Source organism: Zingiber officinale, chromosome 4B, assembly GCF_018446385.1.
Source record: "Zingiber officinale cultivar Zhangliang chromosome 4B, Zo_v1.1, whole genome shotgun sequence".
In the NCBI taxonomy this organism is placed as follows: Eukaryota; Viridiplantae; Streptophyta; class Magnoliopsida; order Zingiberales; family Zingiberaceae; genus Zingiber; species Zingiber officinale.
In genome coordinates this window covers 100,912,911-100,935,614 of record NC_055993.1, presented here as the reverse complement: position 1 = coordinate 100,935,614, position 22,704 = coordinate 100,912,911, and the positions used below count along the sequence as shown (strand labels likewise).

The 22,704-nt window shown below is 39.7% G+C and overlaps 1 long non-coding RNA gene across 1 annotated transcript; it reads left to right on the top strand.

The window, feature by feature from the left end:
• Positions 1-6,515: 6,515 nt before the first annotated feature.
• On the top strand, positions 6,516-7,968 carry LOC121975730. Its single transcript, XR_006110407.1, has 3 exons — positions 6,516-6,535; positions 6,752-6,812; positions 7,933-7,968. It is a non-coding gene; the product is annotated as an uncharacterized LOC121975730 (long non-coding RNA).
• The last annotated feature ends 14,736 nt before the right edge of the window (positions 7,969-22,704 follow it).

Below are 22,704 nucleotides of genomic sequence, written 5' to 3'. Positions count from 1 at the left end.
ACGTATGCGACAGTTTATACTCTTAGGAGGCTTTTAGCCTATCCATATGATATTTCACTCTGATGATCTTGGCTCCAGTGATTCACTTTTTAGTTGATTTACCAGATTCAGACTATTGATATACATGTTGATCTTACCATGATAACTTATAATTGAGTGATTAAATAATAAGATTAAAGAATTGATTTTATTAATAATGACAAGTGATGATAAGGTGAAGATCCCAAACTCTATCTAAAAATTTTACCTGATTATAGATAATGAGAAGATAATTATACATATATATGTATAAATGTAGAACTTTAAGAATAATCCTAAAGTTGTAACAAAAGATGATGATTTATTCTACTTCCTTGACTTCTTCAATAAGATTAAATTCATGCACATCTTTCTTGAGTATCCACTTAGCCATTTGGCTAATTTGCTACATTCCTTGGTCTCTAGTTTTGCAGACACAGGGATCCTTTTGATATTACTGTTGATTTTGGACTTTCATAGAGTTGCTCAGAGATCTCGACGTGCTGATTTTCTGGTTTGTTTTACTTTTGTTTCGCTGTATTTACATTTTGCACTTTTGTTACAGATGTCGTTTATCTGTATAGTAATTGTAGTCTATGGATAGATATATATATAATTGATACATTTTGTGGTTATGTTGTTTCTATTTTATGTATGTTCCAGCCGTGTGGGCTGATGAATATGTTGATTATGTTTATATATTGTGATGTATGTATGTATGCTTCATATTGTCACCGATACAGGGGAGATGCTGTCGGATTTTTGTCTGGCAGGGACTCCTCTGGGGCGTGACAATTTTATTGGTATCAGAGCTCAGTTTTTCGTTTCCTGTTCGTGGGTTTTGGCTTTATTTCGAGATTTTTGTTTTCAGTTTATGTAGTTCTCGAGCAAAGGAATTTTTATACAAGTCGAGTTGTATCTCTGAGCTATAGGATTTACGGGTCATTCTTTGTTTTAATTATCCTGATTATAAATGATTATTGAAAATTTTCATCTGATTTTATAGGCAATGCCACGAGCCCGTGGTCGCGGTTGGGGCAGTAGCCATGCCCGTAGTCGCAGTCGTGGTCGCGACAGTGGTAGTGGTCGCGGTCGTGGTCGTGCATGTCAGCGTGCCACTACTACTGATCTTGGTTTGGATGAGGCTCCTATCTCCCCATCTGAGTTGATACCAGGAGCTCAGGTTGGTCCCAGTATTGGAGTCGGTGGTGAGGGACAACCTCATCTTGTTGCATTTCAGGTAGCCGTACCAGCCATTCCTACAGCATCGTTTATTATGGAAAAGGCCCGTATTCCTTTGCTTGCTAGTTCAGCAAAGGATCGTTTTACGCTGTTCCATGGAGGCACCGATCCTTGGGTGGCGCGTACATGGTTGGAGGATATTGAGGGCACTTTTGGGTACATGTCTTGTTCAGACACAGAAAAGGTAGAGCTAGCCGCTTATCATTTTCGAGGGCAAGCATCCACATGGTGGAAGATGCAAAAGACAGTCTTTGGGGATCAGATTATCTCTTGGCAGTCTTTTCGAGAGGCGTTCGAGAGACAGTATTTTCCTGCAGCATTTTGTGTTGCTCGACGCCAGGAATTCATGAGTCTCAAGCAGGGTGACCGAAGCGTGCTAGACTATAGTGCAGAATTTAGCAGACTTGCTGAGTTTTGCCCACATATGGTTGCTCAGGACTCAGACCGTATGTTTCACTTTACACAGGGACTGACAGCATATATTCGGATCAGGATGTCTGGATTTCCTGTTACTACTTATCGAGAGGCACTTGATCGAGCCATATTTATTGAGATGACTCAGCAGCAAGTCTCTCAAGAAAGAGAAGCCAGCCGACAGACCTCGCAGAGCTCACACTCTAGACAGCAGAGTCGAGGTCGTCGATCTCGTGGTCAGGATACGACTAGAGAGTCTTCACGGTCACGAAAGGTGGCCAAAGTATCACAGGGATCTAGTCGCCCAGTTCCATCACAGCGGGGCCAGATATCAGTGAAGTGTTTTCAATGTGGTGCACCAAATCACCTGGCATCAGAATGTCCACTGGATAAGAGTATATGTTTTTATTGTAAACTGCCAGGACATATGCAGAAAGATTGCACTTTGAAGGCACAACATCAAGCAGGAGGATCACAGTCTCAGCAGGTTCGACCTACCTCACGACCTCCACAGTCTCGGCGATCAAGGAGACCAGTATACCACGCTGTGTTTGCCCTACTTCAGTTAAATCTAACTCTGAAAACTGTCTGACTAGATCTGTAACTGCCACCCTGTGAGTTGCCAATACTCCTCTAGACTTCCTGCTCAATGCATCTGCGACTATTTGGTAGCTCCACCCCAGCAGTACTTGCTACCTCCACCCCAGCAGTATCAGCCACCATTATCTTATCAGCCTTCGCAGGATCAGAGTCAGCCCTCTTCTTCTATCCAGAGGGGTCAGTCATCAGGTCTTGAGCCAGGACATGTTTATGCTTTGACTCGTGAGGAGGCACAGCGAGCTGGAGGATCTGTTATCCGAGGTATTATTTCTGTTTATAGTATTCCTGCGGATATATTGATAGATACGGGTAGCTCACATTCCTTTATTTCTCCTGAGTTTGTATGCAAGATTAGGAGGGTCCCAACTCTTCGACCTTATGGATTATCAGTATTGACACCATCAGGTGGAGTATTGATGTCAGATCAGGAGGTCAAGAGTTGTCCTTTAAATTTCGATAGTCATATCCTTACAGTGGATCTCCAGGTGCTAGAGATGACTGAATTCGATATTATTTTGGGTATGGATTGGCTGTCAGAGCATCATGCCACTGTCGATTGTCGAGCCAAAGTGGTGACTTTTCAACCCGTAGATCAATCATCATGGGAATTTATTGGGATCAATGATCGAGGGGTATCTATTATCTCAGCTCTCCAGGCTCAGCAGTTGTTGGCTCGGGGATGCAAGGGGTATCTCTTGTCTTTAGTGAGTTCCAATGTGGATAGTTCTGTCCAGCTTTCTGATGTCCACATAATACGTGAATATCCCGACGTATTTCCTGAAGAACTTCCTGGCTTGCCACCTCGGCGACAGGTAGAGTTTGCCATTGAGTTGCTTCCTGACACAGCTTCAATATCGAAAGCACCATATCGGATGGCACCAAGAGAACTGGAGGAACTAAAGATCCAGCTTCAGGAGTTGCTAGACAAGAGTTTTATTCGTCCTAGTGTTTCTCCTTGGGGTGCTCCAGTGCTCTTTGTTAAGAAAAAAGATGGATCCTTGAGGCTCTGTATTGATTATAGGCAGTTAAACTCTGTAACTATCAAGAACAAGTATCCTCTACCCAGAATAGATGATTTGTTTGATCAGCTTAAAGGTACCTGTGTGTACTCAAAAATTGATTTAAGATCAGGCTATCACCAGTTACGAGTTAGAGATACAGATATTCAGAAGACTGCCTTTCGTACTCGATATGGACATTATGAGTTTTTGGTAATGCCGTTTGGGCTTACCAATGCTCCTGCAGCTTTTATGGATCTGATGAACCGGGTATTCTTAGAATATTTAGACCGGTTTGTTATTGTCTTTATTGATGACATTCTGGTATATTCGCGATCAAAAGAGGAGCACGAACAACATCTCAGAATAGTTTTAGAAACTTTACGGAAGGAACGCTTATATGCTAAGTTCAGTAAATGTGCTTTTTGGCTTAGTTCTGTGGGATTTCTAGGGCATGTAATCTCTAGCAAAGGGATTTCAGTAGATTCCCAGAAGATTGAAGCAGTTGACCGATGGGAACAACCAAAGTCAGTGCAGGAAATCCGTAGCTTTCTCGGATTAGCTGGGTACTATCGGAGATTTGTGGAAGGATTTTCTAGTATTGCTGCACCTTTGACTCGATTAACTAGAAAAGGAGTCAAGTTTACTTGGTCTGAGGCTTGTGAAGCAAGCTTCCAAGAGCTCAAGCAGAGATTGGTGAGTGCTCCAGTATTAGTTATTCCCTCTGGAGATGATGGATTCATTCTTTACACGGATGCATCTATTCAAGGATTAGGGGCAGTTTTGATGCAGTATGATAGAGTAGTAGCTTATGCTTCTCGTCAGCTAAAAGATCATGAGAAAAATTATCCCGTACATGATTTAGAATTAGCAGCCATCATTTTTGCCCTTAAAATTTGGAGACATTATCTCTACGGTATTACCTTTGAGATATTCACCGATCACAAGAGTCTGAAATATCTTTTCACTCAGAAAGAGTTAAACCTTCGACAGAGAAGGTGGATGGAGTTTCTGAAAGACTATGACTGCACTATCAACTACCATCCTGGAAAAGCTAATGTAGTTGCAGATGCATTGAGCAGGAAGTCTAGAGGAGTATTGGCAACTCACAGGGTGACAGTTACAGATCTAGTCAGAAAGTTTTTAGAGTTAGATTTAACTGAAGTAGGGCAAACACAGCGTGGTATACTGGTCTCCTTGATCGCACAGTCCCCATTGGTGGAGCGGATTAAGGAAAGTCAAATGGAAGACCAGTATCTCAGATCTATAGTTAGTGAGTTGAAGTTAGGCCCCAAGCCAGAATTCACACGTGATATGGATGGATCCCTTCGGTTCTGAAACAGATTATGTGTCCCAGAGGTACATCCTGTTAAGGAGGATCTTCTTCGAGAAGCCCACCGATCGAGATTTGCAGTTCATCCTGGTGGTACACGGATGTATCAAGACTTGAAACGATCATATTGGTGGAAAGGTATGAAAAGAGATATTGGAGACTTTGTAGCTCGGTGTCTAGTTTGCCAGCAAATTAAGGCAGAACACCAGAGGCCGGCCGGGTTACTTCAGAAGATTGTAGTGCCAGAATGGAAGTGGGAGCATGTCACTATGGATTTTGTCACGGGGTTACCAAGGACCCAGAGGAGACATGATTCAATCTGGGTGATTGTCGATCGGTTAACTAAATCAGCACATTTCTTACCGATTCGTAAGACAGAATCTCTAGCTCGTCTAGAGAAATTATTACACTCAATGGTATTCCCCTCAGTATTATTTCCGATAGAGATCCACGTTTTACTTCGAGATTCTGGCAAAGTTTCCAAAAGGCGTTGGGAACCGAGCTGCGCTTTAGCACCGCTTTTCATCCTCAGACTGATGGACAATCAGAGCGCACTATCCAGACTCTAGAGGATCTGTTGCGTGCTTGTGTGCTAGATTTTGGAGGTAGTTGGGAGGACCACCTACATTTGGTAGAGTTTGCTTATAATAACAGTTACCACTCTGCTATTCAAATGGCACCGTTTGAGGCACTTTATGGCAGAGCATGTAGATCTCCTATCTTATGGGATGAGGTCGGTGAACGTAAACTCTTGGGCCCTCAGAGTGTTCAGCATGATGCTGAGCTTGTACGAACTATTAGACAGAGACTATTGACTGCTCAGAGTCGCCAAAAGAGTTACGCAGATAAAAGACGAAGAATGTTAGAATTCACAGTAGGTGATCACATATTTCTTCGTGTTTCACCCATAAAGGGAGTTAAGAGATTTGGGTTAAAAGGGAAGTTATCACCCAGATTTATCGGACCTTTCCAGATTCTTGAGCGGATTGGTGCTGTTGCATATCGACTTGCATTACCCCCAGCTTTAGCAGGAGTACATAATGTCTTTCATGTTTCTATGCTGCGGAAATATGTTCCGGATCCGACACATGTCTTGAAGGATCTTATAGTTCCCCTACAGTCTGATGCGACATACGAAGAATTCCCTGTTCGTATTCTAGATCGCAAGGAACATCAGTTGAGGAACAAATGCCTCCGTCTCGTAAAGGTTGGGTGGCAGCACCACTCTGATCAAGAAGCAACTTGGGAGCGTGAGGAGGATATGCGTATCGGATATCCTCATTTATTTACCTCAGGTATCAATTCTCCTCAATTACTTAAATTTGGGGACCAAATTTCTTTTAGTGGGGGAGAATGTTAAGTATTAAAAAAAAAAAAAAAAAATTCAACAAGCCATACCTGTCCACGTGCCCCCTTCCCCCTTCTTTTCCTCTTTTCTTCCCTTCCCCCACCGAACCTTGCAACCCCTCCTTCTTCTCTTTTCCTTGCTTCTCGTCAACAGCAGAAAAGGAGAAATCGCAGCAGCTCCTTTCTCTTCTCTGGTGGTGACGAAGGGTAGATCCCTTCCCTTTCTTCTTCTCCAGATTTGCGACCCCCTTCTCTCTTTTTCTCTTCTCCGACGGCAACAAGCTTCCTCTTCCTTGCTATTGTCCTGCTCTCGGCAACATCGTCGAAGCTCCTCGGAGTGTGCCGGAGCTCGCCGGACCACTAGGAAAGGGGGGAAAAACAAAGCCCTAGTTGCTCTCTCCTTTTCCCCTCCAACAGCAGCACCTTGCTGCCTTTTGTTTCCTCCAACAGCAGCCCTAGCTGCTGCCCTTTTCTTGGCAGCACCGCCGGAGCTCACCGGAGCTAGCTGAGGCGGCCAACGACGAAGGGAAAATAACCCTAGTTGCTGTCCTCATTTCCAGCAACCACACAAAACCCTTAGAAGGTATATTTTAGGTTGCTTTGGGTTAAATTGATGTGTAGTTAGAAGGGTTATCTAGATTAGAACAGATGTTGTATTTAGGAATGCGAAGTGGTACGAGGTATTGAGATCAAAATAATTCACTGATTTTGAATCAGAGATAATGTGTAGATTTTAGGTCATTATTATTATTAGATAGTATTTTGATTATTTAAGTTATGTTTGATATTGTGTTTGTAGATCCGAGCTCGAGTGGAGCACGGTGACCTGCCGATACTCGGAGATTTTTGCTGTATATAAGGTGGATACATCTACTCTTGTCTATTTCCTTGTGCATGAATAAATATATAAATTGGAATATGTATATGTTGTATTATTGTTTTCAAAATGGGGATTAAACTGATATTAGAAATAGCGAAATGGGTTAAAATATTAAAATTATTGGAGGGTAAATAATTGATATTATTTCTTGTTCATATATGGGTTCATATTGGGATTGATATGGGGAGGGTTGTTTTTAAAATTAAAGAAATATTCTAAATTTATCTTCTGTTGATACCTTGTCTCTTTTGACTTGCTTGACCTTACATATTCCATGCTTTTGATACTCTATCTGTTGATACTTGTAGCTTTTTATCTGTGGACCCTATAATGATAAATTAATAGATTTGATACGAAAATATTACCTTGATTGACCAATTAATATGAAAAGAGAATAATCATGATAAATGGATGAATATAATCATAACGGTGAATTAATAAAGATAATAAATGAAGAATTAAAAAGTGAAGACCATGAGCCTAGCTTTATACCAGAGCTCTATATTAGAGTCTTGGACCGCCCACATGTTATTGTGGTAGCGCGGCGGCCGTGATCCAGAGTACCTCACCCGAGGCGTGTTGGCGTGATGTAGCCCTCTGTCAGTGTTTATTATGTCTTCCACCGGTGAGGGCTGATAGCCCGTACGTCAGATGACGTATGCGACAGTTTATACTCTTAGGAGGCTTTTAGCCTATCCATATGATATTTCACTCTGATGATATTGGCTCCAGTGATTCACTTTTTAGTTGATTTATCAGATTCAGACTATTGATATACATGTTGATCTTACCATGATAACTTATAATTGAGTGATTAAATAATAAGATTGAAGAATTGATTTTATTAATGATGACAAGTGATGATAAGGTGAAGATCCCAAACTCTATCTAAAAAATTTTTACCTGATTATAGATAATGAGAAGATGATTATACATATATATGTATAAATGTAGAACTTTAAGAATAATCCTAAAGTTGTAACAAAAGATGATGATTTATTCTACTTCCTTGACTTCTTCAATAAGATTAAATTCATGCACATCTTTCTTGAGTATCCACTTAGCCATTTGGCTAATTTGCTACATTCCTTGGTCTCTAGTTTTGCAGACACAGGGATCCTTTTGATATTACTGTTGATTTTGGACTTTCATAGAGTTGCTCAGAGATCTCGACGTGCTGATTTTCTGGTTTGTTTTACTTTTGTTTCGCTGTATTTACATTTTGCACTTTTGTTACAGATGTCGTTTATCTGTATAGTAATTGTAGTCTATGGATAGATATATATATAATTGATACATTTTGTGGTTATGTTGTTTCTATTTTATGTATGTTCCAGCCGTGTGGGCTGATGAATATGTTGTTTATGTTTATATATTGTGATGTATGTATGTATGCTTCATATTGTCACCGATACAGGGGAGATGCTGTCGGATTTTTGTCTGGCAGGGACTCCTCTGGGGCGTGACAATTTTAGTACATACTTTATGAGATCTTAGTTCTTCACATTTTCTCCAACTGAATGGAGACCTTTTAGGAGTTCCTTGAATCTTCCATGTGGTGAATTTACCATTTCTCCATCCTTCATTGTGAAATTCTAAAGTTGATTTATTAGGAGGTCTCTCTTTGCAATTCTTGAATCCTTAGTGCCTTCATTTAGCTCAATGAGCTTATCCCACAAATCCTTGACACTCTTGAAGAGTCTAACCTTGTTGAGTTGCTCCGAGCTCAACCCACATTGAAGAGTCACGATCGCCTTAGCATTTGCTTGAACCTTCATCTTTTGTTCAACAGTCCACTTTGATGATTCAAGCACTTTTCCATTCTCGATTAATGCTGTGAATCCCTCTGTGATTTAGAACCACATGTCAATTTTGGTCATGAGATTGTACTCCATGCGACTCTTCCAGTAAACAAAGTTGTTGCCTTCATAGAATGGTGGTTGTAAAGTGTTGTGTCCCTCTTTCAATGACATCTTTTAGCTCTAAATATATGCTTCGTTGGAGGTGAATCCTCAAAAGTCACCAAGCTTTGATACCACTTGTTAGGATCAGTTGAGCTAGAGGGGGGAGGGGGTGAATGACTCACTTTGATTTCTTGATTGACTTGATTTTGCGTAATGGAAACTTAAAGGCAATACTAACTCCTTGTATTTACTTGGTATTCACATCCTTGATGTGATTAATCCAAGGATCCATACCATGGTCACACTTCTCATTATGAAACTTCTCCTTCTGAGATCAATACCAAAGGTGGAGGAACCTTACACAATAATCTACAACCTCTCTTAACAGAATACCTCACAAGGAAAAAAAAGACAAGATATTAGGATTTTGAGTACACCTTCTTCTTCTTTAAGTAGCTTGAGATTGTAGCACTAGTGAGAATTGAGTGCTTGAGCTTAAGATTGAGCTTGAGCACTAGTGAGCAATGGAGAACAATAGAGTGCAATCGAACAGTGTTCTCAAACAAGCTCTTTGAGCCTTCTTAAACCCTTCGAGAAAGAGTCATTTTCTTATCATTTGTGAGTCTTAATCGATTAAGAAGTGAGTTTAATCGATTATCCAACATTAAATTGATTAAAGTAGTTGTTTTGATTCGTGTTTCATTTACACAACTCCTTCAAATTGCCTACCCTAATCGATTAAGATTAGGGTAATCGACTAGCTTAGTTGATTAGGGATTATTCTGTTTCGAGTAGAATGTCTTGTAAGCGACTGAGCTAATCGCTTAAGCTTTAAACAAAAGCATTCTGTTCGAAGCAAAAGACACGTAAGCGATTGATCCAATCGCTTACAGTGTCCTAATCAATTACACCAATCGATTAGGAAACCTTCTGTTTCAAATAGAAGGTTTATTAAGCGATTGACTCAATCGCTTAACACCTTCTTAATCTATTAAGCATTTTGCTTAATCGATTAGCATACTTTGCTTCTACTAATTATCAATTATCTCGCCAAGAACATGGTTTTTGACCTCCCTGGACTTCTTTTGTCTTACATCCGGTCTTTCGACCTGCAAGGGCTTCTCCTGTGTTAAAGATCTGGTCCCCTGACCTCCTTGGACTTCTCTTGCCTTACAACTGGTCTTCTAACCTGCAAGGGTTTCTCTTGCTAGGAATCCAGTTCTCAACCTTCTTAGTCTTGCAGACTTGAACTTATATTAGATCTAATGTATTAGTCTAAACTTAAATAATTATCAATCGTCAAAATTTCTTCCTTTGGGCATGATTGCATTAACACTTAATAATCAACATGATGTGGTTGTCAATAGAGCCACTATGGATAATTATTTCCATCGAGAAAGCATGGACACAATAATATCAATATGGATGAACCAATATGAGATTCAATACTTCATAAGTAGAAGAGGAAAATATATGCCATATATGTTTAGCTTCACATGATGTGGTATACATCCATAACCAAATTGTAGAAGAGGTTAATTGATGAGTATTTTGGTTATATGACGTATTTTCATTGATCATATAATGTGGATTAAGGTCAATAACACTATTGCTCCTCTTATTACTTCATATTTCTGATCAAGGTACACAATCCATTTTATTAGGTACTAAATATCTAAATTCAAGTATATATATAATTTAATTGTAGCAAATTTAAGTATTCAGGTATGAGATTCCCTTGATATGTCTTATTGCCTCAAGAAATAGGGTACAATTAACTTCAATTTAGGTATATATGTACACAGATGCGGTACAATTTATAAATTATCAGGTACTTTGGATGGAAGTTAGGCACTAATTGGAATGATGTGGTCCCTATTAATCAACATGATGTTGTTGTCAATAGAACCTCTATGGATGATTATTTGTAGGGGTTAAGGTTAATGAAACTATTGCCTCACATATCGCTTCACATTCTTGATCAAGGTACATGATCTACTTTATTGGGTACTAAATATCCAAATTCAAATATGTGTGTAATTTAATTAAGTATAATTGTACAAAATTTGAGTATCCAGGTATGAGACTTACTTGATAGATCTCGTTGCCTCAAGAAATCAGGTATAATTGACTCCAATTTAGATATATATGTACACGATTATAGTACTATTTGTAAATATCGGATGCATTTAGATACAAGTTAGGCATTAATTAGAATGTTGTGGTCCCCACTAAACAGCACTAATTGATTTCATACACTATATTTAAATTTAAGTATGTATGTAATTTAATTGGGTATAATTGAACAACATTTAGATATAGAGAATTTGCATAATTTGTACCTAAATGCTAACAAATGGTATCATATTAGTGGGAATGCATGTTTTTCGACCCAAGGACTGATGAGAGAGTTGGAGTTGTGGTTGGAGATTTAAAGGGAATTTATCGTTATAGTAAGTAAACTGTGTACTGAGATTTTACATAATTGTTTCTAAATTGGTCTCATGTTACATTAAGTTGATATCATGTTTCATTAAATGATGCCTAAAGTTGAAAATGGTATCGAGATCTAAACTTTATGACAAAATGGATGGTACATTGTATAGCATATGCTTTTTGAGGGAACATCATTACATATCATATATGGAGAAGGGTTAATTATTGATTATTAACATTTCATGGTACCATATGTCAGTTAATTAATGATTATTATTATATGCCTAATTTCTCAATATTTGTACTCATCCTTGCATTTCATATATCCAATTTATCAAAAATTATACTCAAGTTTCTGGCCGATATTGGATATAAATTGTTCATCCATAAACGCTCCACTTCAACAAAGCATATATCAAATATCAAAACATAAACACATATTATTCAAGTGTCTAACAACATCCACAAACACAATAATAACTAATACATGATACAAAGTCAACATAAACCCCAAACACAACTATCAGTTCCCACCATACATGATACAAAATCAACATAAACCCCAAATACAACCATAAGTTCCCATCATACAACCACATATAAAAACACAATACATCATGGTATACTACAACGACTACATATCAAGACAAACCAAGTCTTGCATAACATTTTCAAAAAGAGAACCATCAAACAATATGTAAATCACCAATGTTGCCACTTGAACGTGTATGTCATCTCGAATGTAAGATCATGCTTGATTCCCTTTCTAGCAATCTCTTTTTCCTGTGGATGTATAAAAAAAAATTATTAAGTTATCCACAAAAAAATATAGAGTAAGATTGTAAAAACTAAGTGTCATACATTTACTAACAATTGGAAAGTTGAAACATTAAAACACCATTTTAATGAAACAAATAAATAATAGCTAGTTTATAGCTTTTTTGCAGCTGCATCTATTGTGGCCATTTGTATGACAATGACTACACTTTGACACATGTGTTTCAACTTGTAATGGTATCCTCTTAGTCCTCCTATGACCTAGCTGACTACGCACATCAAGAGCATTAATTACATTTCCTTCATAAAGATTTAACTCGTTAATGTCAAAAGTTGGGATTGGATTAATAATTCCCTTGTATGCTTGCAATATATTCCAGTCTTAAAATACTTATCACAAAAATCATACAACGACAATAACTTTGACTCAATAGCGGCACAAGTGTGCTTGCACGGAAGCTTATTGATCTGCTAAGCTCTGTATGAATAACTCTTATCCATTAAATCAATAGCAGAAGATTTCTCACCATCAACTATCTCAAACTTCCAATTACATGACCAATGTACTCTTAAATTTCATGATTCAAGATAAACACTAGCAATAACCTTCTCCTGTCTCAAACTTAATTCCTTAACCATTGTTAATGTCGATTCACATCGCAAGTGTGTCATGTTCATGATTTGCATATGTAGTCCACTATAGCCATAATAGGGAGATAACGCGTTGATTTAATCCAATTATTCCAACACTCGGCTATGTTATTATTCATAATACCCTATCTATCACCAAGAAACAAAGCATTTGCCCAACTTTGTGGTTGGAAATGTACAATAAATTCTATGGCAAGTGGCATAGAGTGTATGATATTGTTTATATGTTGTTCATGCTTTTGCAAAGATGGAGCATACGCAGCTTTCTTGAATACTGAAGACCAGTGATTTTTGTTATGGTTTTAGATAAATTTGCAACACTTAAAATGACAAAAATAAAAAGTATTTCAGATTCAAAACATTCGCAAATTACCCTCAAAACATTTATTAATATAAAAATTAAAGTAAAATTTTTCTAGACGGAAGTAATTAATTAATTTACCTGCTTCATAAAATTATCTACTAAATGCCTCAAACAATACAAATGGTGACTACCTACAAATAATTGCTCAACTGTCTTTGTAAGCCCAAGGGTGTCTATCGGAGAAAAATGTGAACTCATTGAACGGAATGCTTTAACACAAAAGTATGACACTTCTCAAATGATAACAAAATCATTCCCAATTAGTATCATTCTCCGTATCCACTACAAAATAAGTAATTGTGAAAGATCATCATTGGCGTCCTTCAACACAGCAACTAGGGTAGTTTTAAAATTACCAAATCAAGTACCCATTTACTGTTTTACCCCTATCAGTCGATTGATTTTTTTGATCAGTCAAATCGATTTTGCTCTATGCCGAAACGTCAAAGTTTTAAGCAAATTAGTGGATTGATTTTTTTAAATCAGTTGAATCAATTTTACTTTGTGCCAAAATATCAAAATTTTAAGCAAATCAGTTGACGGGTTTTTTTAAATCAATCAACTAATTTGCTTCTTTTTTTATGAAAGTCGATTTTAGGTAAAATTGATTGATTAACCAAACAACCTCGGATTGACATAAATCTATTTCCTATATGTTCATCTACCTCTCTTGATTATATTCATGCCCTTAAACATTAATTTGACTCAATATATTGAGAGCAATAATTTTTTGAACACGAATATATTTGAGTCCTAATATATTGGGTCAAAAAATCATTGCTCCTAATATATTGGGTCAAATTGATGTTTGAAGACATTGATATAATCAGGAAAACCAGTCGAACACATAGGATCTAGTTTCATGCTAATCCGAGGTCGTTTGGTCCATCAGCCGATTTTGCCCAAAATCGGATGATAAATCAAACAACCTCGGATTGATATGAAACTAATTAATATGTGTTCGTCTACTTCTCCTGATTATATTCATGCATTTAAACATTAATTTGACTCAATATATTGAGAGCAATAATTTTTTGAACACGCCTAAAGTTTGTTGATGGACCAAATTACCTCAGATTGATATGAAACTAATTACTATATGTTCGTCTACCTCTCCTGATTATATCCATGGCTTCAAACAATAATTTGACCCAATATATTGGAGCAATGATTTTTTGAATACGAATTAGATTTAAAAAATATCACTCTTAATATATTAAGTCAAATTGATGTTTGAGGGCATGAATATAATCATGAGAGGTAAACGAACGCATAAGAATTAGTTTCATGTCAATTCGAGGTCGTTTAGTCCATCAGCCGATTTTAGACAAAATCATCTAATGGACCAAACGACTTTGGATTGACTTGAAATTAGATTCTATGTGTTCGGCTAGTTCTCCTGATTATACATGCCCTTAAATATTAATTTAACTCAATATAAGCAATCATTTTTTGAACATGAATATGTTTGAAAATTTTAATTCATGTTCAAAAAAATCATTCCTCCCAATATATTAAGTCAAATTAATATTTGAGAACATATATATAATCAGAAAAACTAGCCGAATAGATAGGATCTAGTTTCATATCAATCTGATATCGTTTAATCCATTAGTCAGTTTTGGACAAAATCAATTGATGGACCAAATGATCACGTATTTGTTGGGATCTTAGATGGCTAGAGGGGGGGTGAATAGCCTCTTTAAAAACTTAAGCAGAGAGTTCTACACAGAAACTGGTTAGCGCAGCGGAATAAGCAAACTAAAACAAAACGAAAACCAGCACACAAACACTGATACACAGATTTACGAGGTTCGGGAATAACTTGCCCCTACTCCTCGGCGTGTCCGTAAGGTGGACGACTCCTTGATCTTCGGTAGATCACACCCCGGAAGAATTCCGGCTAAAGATCCTCCTTCTAGGTGGAGTAACCTTCCCACAAAGTCTCAAGAAATATCTAAGTTAAAGCACAAGACTTACAGAAGCTCGGTGGCAGAGAAGAATGAAAAATGCTTACAACCACGCGAGGATCAGTGAAGGAAACAGAGATCGCAGTTCACCCGAGAGCTCAAGAACTTCGCACAACAACACAGACTTTTCTTTCAAGATTTCTTGTTGTTGTTCTTGTTCTCCTCTCGCTGTTTTTACTGCTTCTCAAAACCTGATCTCTGCTGTCACAGATCTGGTCCAAACTGTGCAAATCAGCGCTGCAGCCAATCCCTCTTCCTCCTTCCCTGGTTCCCTGAACTCACACCAATGATATCACAGTCAACACTGGCGTCTTCTGACCTCGAACCAATCCCAGGAGTCAAGCAGATCGCAGCCAGATCACAGCAGTATCCGTTGATGCCTGAAATGCACCATGCGCCGCTGAAACCAGCAGAAAGACCATTTGTCGCATTCCTCTTATGAACTTAATTTGAAATTAGGCTTGGAATGATACCTATTAACCTGCAAACTCAAAAGCTAACAGCACAGAAGATTACATCACATAAATGAATGAGATATATCAAAAGCAGTGAAGGAATCGCTGATACAGCGAACAAATCAGAGTGTGTGGATCGGTCACCAGACCGATCACAGTGCCTTGGACCGATCAGACAACAGTCTGATCGGTCTGAGGCCATTCTGATCGGTCGTAGTGACCGATCAGATTGAGTGTGGATCGGTCCACAGACCGATCCACCTCTTTCTTTCTTCTGCAGTCTCTTCTCCTGATCGGTCTCCCTGACCGATCAGATTGCACTCAGTGTGCTACTGAGTGTTCTCTGATCGGTCCCCAAGACCGATCAGATTGAGTGTGGATCGGTCCACAGACCGATCCACCTCTTTCTTTCTTCTGCAGATCTCTTCTCCTGATCGGTCTCCCTGACCGATCAGATTGCACTCAGTATGCTCCTGAGTGTCATCTGATCGGTCATCAGACCGATCCATGGAACCCAGTTTCACTGGATCGGTCTGCCGACCGATCCACTGATTCATGTGTCACTGGATCGGTCTACCGATCGATCCAATGAGCCATGGAATGTCCACTTAAGTCTCTCTCTGACTTAATCCGGAGAACGAGCTACCGAGCCCTCTCCGACTTCGTCCGGTCCAGAGAACGAGCTACCGAGCCCTCTCTGACCATTCCGTGCCAAGTCACCATACTTGGACTTTTCCCGTGCCAAGCTCCCTGCTTGGACTTTTCACCAGATGTCTTGACCCATCTGGATTTCCCTTGCCTGGCTTCACTCACCAGGACTTGCACCTAGCTTCACTCACTAGGGTTTTCACCTGGCTTCACTCACCAGGACTTTCCAACTGCCTAACATCCCAGTTAGGACTTTTTCAATCAGGTCAACCAAGTCAACCTAGATTAGTAATCAATCTGAGTTAAATATCTGATACAAACTTAAATCAGTGTTAACAGCAAAACAACATCCAAGTCAGACTGTATCAACAATCTCCCCCTTTTTGTTGTTTGACAACACGATTTAAGTTTAGATCAGAAATGCTCATATACCCATAATTTTTAGGGAAATCAGGATCCTCCCCCTAAGACGGATACACCACCAAGTCAATGACGGGAATCAAGATCCTTCCCATTATCCTCTCCCCTAAAATCAAGCTTTCATACATTTCTAAACTTAGGTATCCTCTCCCCCTTTGTCAAACACCGAAAAGGTGCGAATAAGGTAAGATAACTTAAAGAACTCCCCCTTAACCCTTACTGTCTGTTTCTTAAAGCACTTAGAATTCCCTCTAAGTGTATTATAAGACAGTAATAAGGAAATAAAGGACAAACAAGACATGCAAGTGAACAGCATATTAATAACCGATAGAAAATGAAGCATAATAAAGAGCAAGCAAATATAAAACTGAGTAGCATAAATACAGGAGTAGCATCAGAAGTGCAAACATCCAGGTCAGTCATAAAGACTAACAAATAACATCCAAAATACAGACAGTCAACAAACAAACTGTATCAATCAACATCCTCACACTGAGGAACATCACCATCATCGGCAGGAGGGGTGAAATCCTGAGGCGGCACGCTGGAGGAAGGATAGCCTGGGTAGGACTGCGGAGGCGGGTAGCGTGCCATCCATCCGAGTAGCAACTGCTGTGTCACCACCTGATGACTGCGCATATCATCGAAGCGCTGGTCAATATGCCCGCGCAGGTCATCGTAGCGCTGGTCTATCCGAATACGCAGGTCATCCAGCTCAGCAGATATCATCTCATCGTGCCGATCAAAGCGGCTCTCCAGCTCGGCGATCTGCCAGCGCAGATCAGGATCGGCCTCACCAGCAACAGGAGGAGGAGGAGCAGCAGCCTGTCGAGGAAGTGCCCGTGGTAGCTCTCCCAGAACTCGCCCATCCTTCCACCGAACCGTCCCATTCTCCCCCAAGATACCGGACTTGGAAAATGCTCGTTTCCCAAGTCTGCAGTCCTGTTTAACCATCTTCACTGTCCTACACGTAGACACATCTATCTGAAGGGTCTCGAGTCAATCTGTAATTATATACCCATAAGGCATATAAATAGTGGAGCTGCTGGGCCGAGAATATGAGATGATCGAAGAGTAGATGCTGGACATAATGTCAAAGTCGAGACGCCGACGTAACCCATAAAGCATCAAACAATGATAGGGTCGGATCTCAGCAAGAGGTTTGGATGTGATTGGAAGAATACAGTTTGTGACTATCTTAAAAAGAATATAGTCAGGAGCAGATAGTCGTAGGGCAGCAAAGGTGGGAAAATCAACATCCAACTCATCCAGGTCATCTGGTCTAGGATGACCGAAGAAGTACTCATAGATGGAGTCAGGTGAGACATCAAGTGGAGGACGTAATGATTCTGGTAAATCAGGATAAATGGAAAAAAGGTCCCCCGAACACATTCGGCAGCCTAGATACCCAAAAAATTCTCTGATGGAGAAATCGATACTTCTTTTAGCGACTCGAGTGTTATAAACACCATCATGGTTTTGATGAAGGTTGTTATAGAATTCAGATATGAGGTCAAGATTGATGTCCCTTTCTAGGTAGACTACCGAATCAAGTTTATAATAGGCTAGGGTTTCGGATACAGAAGGACAAAATTCATCCATCCACTTTCGATCCACAGATCGACATGGAAGCAGCTTGAAAGTCCTCTGTTGAAATGCTAGCTCAAACTGGCGGTTTGGGAATCTACTGGAACTAGCTGGTTGGGGTCGAGAGGGTGCGGACTTGGATTTCTCAGCTGGGGACTTAGAAGAACCCTCACCGGCTGCTTTCTTCCTAAACAGATAAAGATTTGGACACGGTCGGGGCAAATGGGAGTCCACGGGAGCCACACAGAGAGAACCGAGACAGCACACATAGAGAAACTGTGAAAAGAAGCTAAAAATGCTAAGAATGAACAAATCTCGGGAAGAAGGAGAGTTACCTGGGTGCCATTGAACTTTAGGCTAGGGCTTCCGAGGGCTAGAGCTTCGTCTATGGTTCGGCTAGTGGTCCGCGTGCAACGAGAAGAGAGTGAGGTTAGGGAAGGAGTCGGCTAGGGTTCCGCGTGAAAGAGGAAAAGAAGAAATCGGGAGGTTTTAATGGTTACTGATGGGTATACAGTTGATGAATTGATCGGACGGCTGTCCGATCAGTGAAATCCTGACCGATCAGGGAACGTCCTGATCGGTCAGGGATTGTCCTGATCGGTCGTGGGGACCGATCAGGGAGCTTCCTGATCGATCCCTGGACCGATCAGATGTGGATCAGAAGGGTCGATGCGTGCCGGTGTCTCCTGATCGATTCCTGGATCGATCAGTGAACCTTCTGTGGTAAGGAATGTCCTGATCGGTCACGGAGACCGATCAGGTATCGTATCGAAGAGGTCAAATCTCCTGATCGGTCGTGGAGACCGATCAGGGAGCCTCCTGATCGGTCCCTGGACCGATCAGAGGTCGATCAGTAATGAGCATACGCCCCTGATCGGTCGTAGAGACCGATCAGATATCATGCTGATCGGTCCCTGGACCGATCAGTGTCTGATTGTCAGCGATTTCAGCCTCTGAAAATCTTATCAAAAGCTCTGAAATTTTGGTTTAACAGCTTCCAAGTTCATAACCTAGGATCCGGAGAGCCCACAGAACAGATTCAGTGATACCAATGAATATTTTCTAATGATGAGCTCTAATGGTTTGGAATTATTAGGGCTCGAAACTTTTTCAGACATGTCATAACAGATGTGCTGAATAAGTTTACTTTGTTTGCTTGTTTATTGAAACTATGATTTATAGTGAAACAAGTATCCAGGCTATCGGTTCAAAATATCTCCTTGTTATGAATAGTTCCAAGTTTGTCAAAATATTATTTTTTTTATTGTACCAAACTTGTCCTAAATTCAAACAGCAAGGTATCAAGCAAAGGTATCAATCAACACAACAAGGTTAGAGAATTTCTAGACATAAGTCCAACCAAGATTCCTTGGTTGGAATATATGAGTAAGATCTAGGAACCAATTACACATGAATTGTGTAAAGGTCTTCCCCATACTCAATCTATATCTCTTCAACCTAATTATTCAAGGGATGCATGATACATTTTGAATAATTTGGTTGATCCTAGCATCTTACCCCATTTCTAGCAAACAAAAATATTTTGTTAAACCTTATAGTTTGTGTGAGATGTTCCCAAGTTGCCCAAAATCATTCCCAATTTCTCTTGTCATTTTAATTTGTCCTTATTGATCATGATGAAGTCCGAAGGACCTAAGGAGCCAAGCACATTCCCAACTCCCTCCTTAAATGACTAAATTCATTCTCCGGAAGGGGTTTGGTGAAAATATCAGCTATATTTGACTTCCACTCAACATATGTGAGTGCAATGTCTCCCCTAGCTACGTGATCTCTTATGAAGTGATGACGCACTTCAATGTGTTTGGTCCTCGAATGATGGACTGGATTTTTAGTTAGGTTGATCGTGCTAATGTTGTCACATAGCACTTGTACACCCTTATAAGAAAGTCCATAATCCTCTAGGGTGTGTATCATCCATAACAACTGTGATACACTCTCTCCCATGGCAATATATTCGACCTCGGTCGTGGAGAGAGCAACACAATGTTGCTTCCGACTCGACCAACTAACTAAAGATGAACCTAAAAATTGGCAACCCCCACTAGTACTTTTCCGATCCAATTTGCACCCAGCATAATCGGAATCGGTATAACCTATCAAGTCAAAAGACTCAGTACGTGGGTACCAAAGACCTACTCTAATTGTGCCTTTAAGATATCTCAGAATTCTCTTAATTGCAATCAAGTGAGATTCCTTGGCACAGACTTGATACCTAGCGCACATGCCCACAGCAAAGAGTATGTCCGGTCGACTAGCTGTGAGATATAGAAGACTACCAATCATGCTTCTATATTGCGTTAGATCAATTGGTTTTCCACTCTCATCATTGTCAAGACGAGTGTTTATCGCCATTGGAGTGGACACTTCCTTAGAGTCGCTCATATTGAATTTTCTAAGCATCTCTTGAGTGTATTTTGTCTGATGGACATAAATTCCATCTCGAGTTTGTTTGATTTCAAGTCCGAGGAAGAATGTCAACTCTCCTACTAGACTCATCTCAAACTCACTTTCCATGTGAGAGATAAATTCATTCAAATAGCCCTTGTTATTTGAGCCACAAATTATGTCATCGACATATACTTGGGCTACAAAAATGTTTTCACCATCTCTACGTAGAAATAGTGTTGGGTCTATTTGACCTCTTACAAATCCCTTCTCTAGTAAATATGTTGACAACCTTTCGTACCAAGCTCGTGGTGCTTGTTTAAGCCCATAAAGAGCTTTCTTGAGCTTGTATACGTGGTTTGGAGCTTCGGTACTCACAAACCCCGGTGGTTGCTCAACATAGACCTCTTCTTTAATGAAACCATTTAAGAAGGCAGATTTAACATCCATTTGATAGAGCTTGAAACCTCTATGTGCAGCAAAAGCTAGCATCAAACGAATGGACTCTAATCGGGCCACCGGAGCATAAGTCTCATCATAATCGAGACCTTCGACTTGACTATAGCCCTTGGCTACAAGTCTTGCCTTGTTTCTTACAACTTCTCCCTTTTGATTTAACTTATTTTTGAAGACCCATTTAGTTCCAATAATGGTGGTCTTCTTAGGTCTAGGAACTAAGTCCCACACTTGGCTCCTTTCAAATTGACCTAACTCATCTTGCATAGCTAAGATCCAATCAGGATCGTGCAATGCCTCATCAACTAATTTTGGTTCAATCTCTGAAATCAATGCGACTTCATTAGACTCATTTCTAAAGAATGACCTAGTCCTAACCCCTTGTTGAATGTCTCCCACAATTTGGTCTTGGGGATGACTAGTGGCTATCCTAGATTGTCTTGGTGTTGGTGGTGCCTCATGAATGGTCTCACTAGGCACAGGCAAGGACTCAATATCAGGCAAAGGGTCAGATTGAGTTCTTTGTTGCCTTTTCTCATCAACATCAGAGTCAACTTCGACTCTTTCTATGTTTCGATCATTCAAACTTAGCCTTCTAAGTTCAAATTGAATTTCTCCTACATCCCTTGATTGATCATTTAAGTTAGGGATTTCTTCAAAAGCTACATCAGAGGACTCTTCAATCAATTTAGTCCTATTGTTGTAGACTCGATAGGCTTTGCTGGTGAGCGAGTACCCAACCAGTATCCCTTCATCAGCCTTAGCCGTGAACTTTCCAAGATGATCCTTGGTGTTCAAAATAAACACCTTACAACCAAACACCCTAAGATGTTTAATTGTAGGTGGTTTCCCAAACCAAAGTTCATGGGGAGTCTTTCCTAAAAACCTATGTATCAGGATTCGGTTTTGCACATAGCAAGCTGTATTCACAGCTTCAGCCCATAAGTAACTCGGTAGAGAGTACTCATTGAGCATGCTTCGTGCAGCCTCTTGTAGGACTCGGTTCTTTCTCTCCACAACCCCATTTTGCTGTGGGGTCCTTGGAGTAGAGAACTCATGCCTATATCCCTTTTCTTGACAAAACTCTAAAAACCTATGATTTTGAAATTCCCCACCATGATCACTTCTAATGGTTTTAATTGTTGTCGATTTTTCATTTTCAGTTCTTCTACAAAAAGAGATAAAAATATCTATAGTTTGGTCCTTATGTTTCAAGAAGAAAGTCCATGTGTATCTAGTAAAATCATCAACTATTACCAAGCAATATCTACTTCCATTCAATGATATTACACTACTGCAATCAAATAGGTCCATGTGCAATAAATCTAAAGCAGTAGATGTACTTACAATGCTTTTATCTTTATGAACACCTTTTGTTTGCTTACCCTTTTGACATGCATCACATAGTTTGGTCTTGTGGTACTTGATGCTGGGTAAGTCTCGCACTAATCCTTGGTTGGCCAACTTCCGGATGTTCTTCATGTTTACATGTGCCAACCTTCTATGCCATAGCCAAGACTCTTCTTCTTTCGACATGAAACACTTAATCAAAGCATTAGTAGCACTTTTAAACGATACTTGATAAATATTATCAACCCTTGTGCCTACTAGTACTGTGTCAAGTGTGTCAATGTGTTTAACCAAACATTGACTTGAATGAAATTCAATTGTGTAACCCGTATCACACAATTGACTGACACTTAGGAGATTAAAAGTCATCCCCTTGACTAGAAGGACATTCTTGATATGGAGACATTCGGATATATGAATGTCTCCAACTCCTACTACCTTAAGGCTA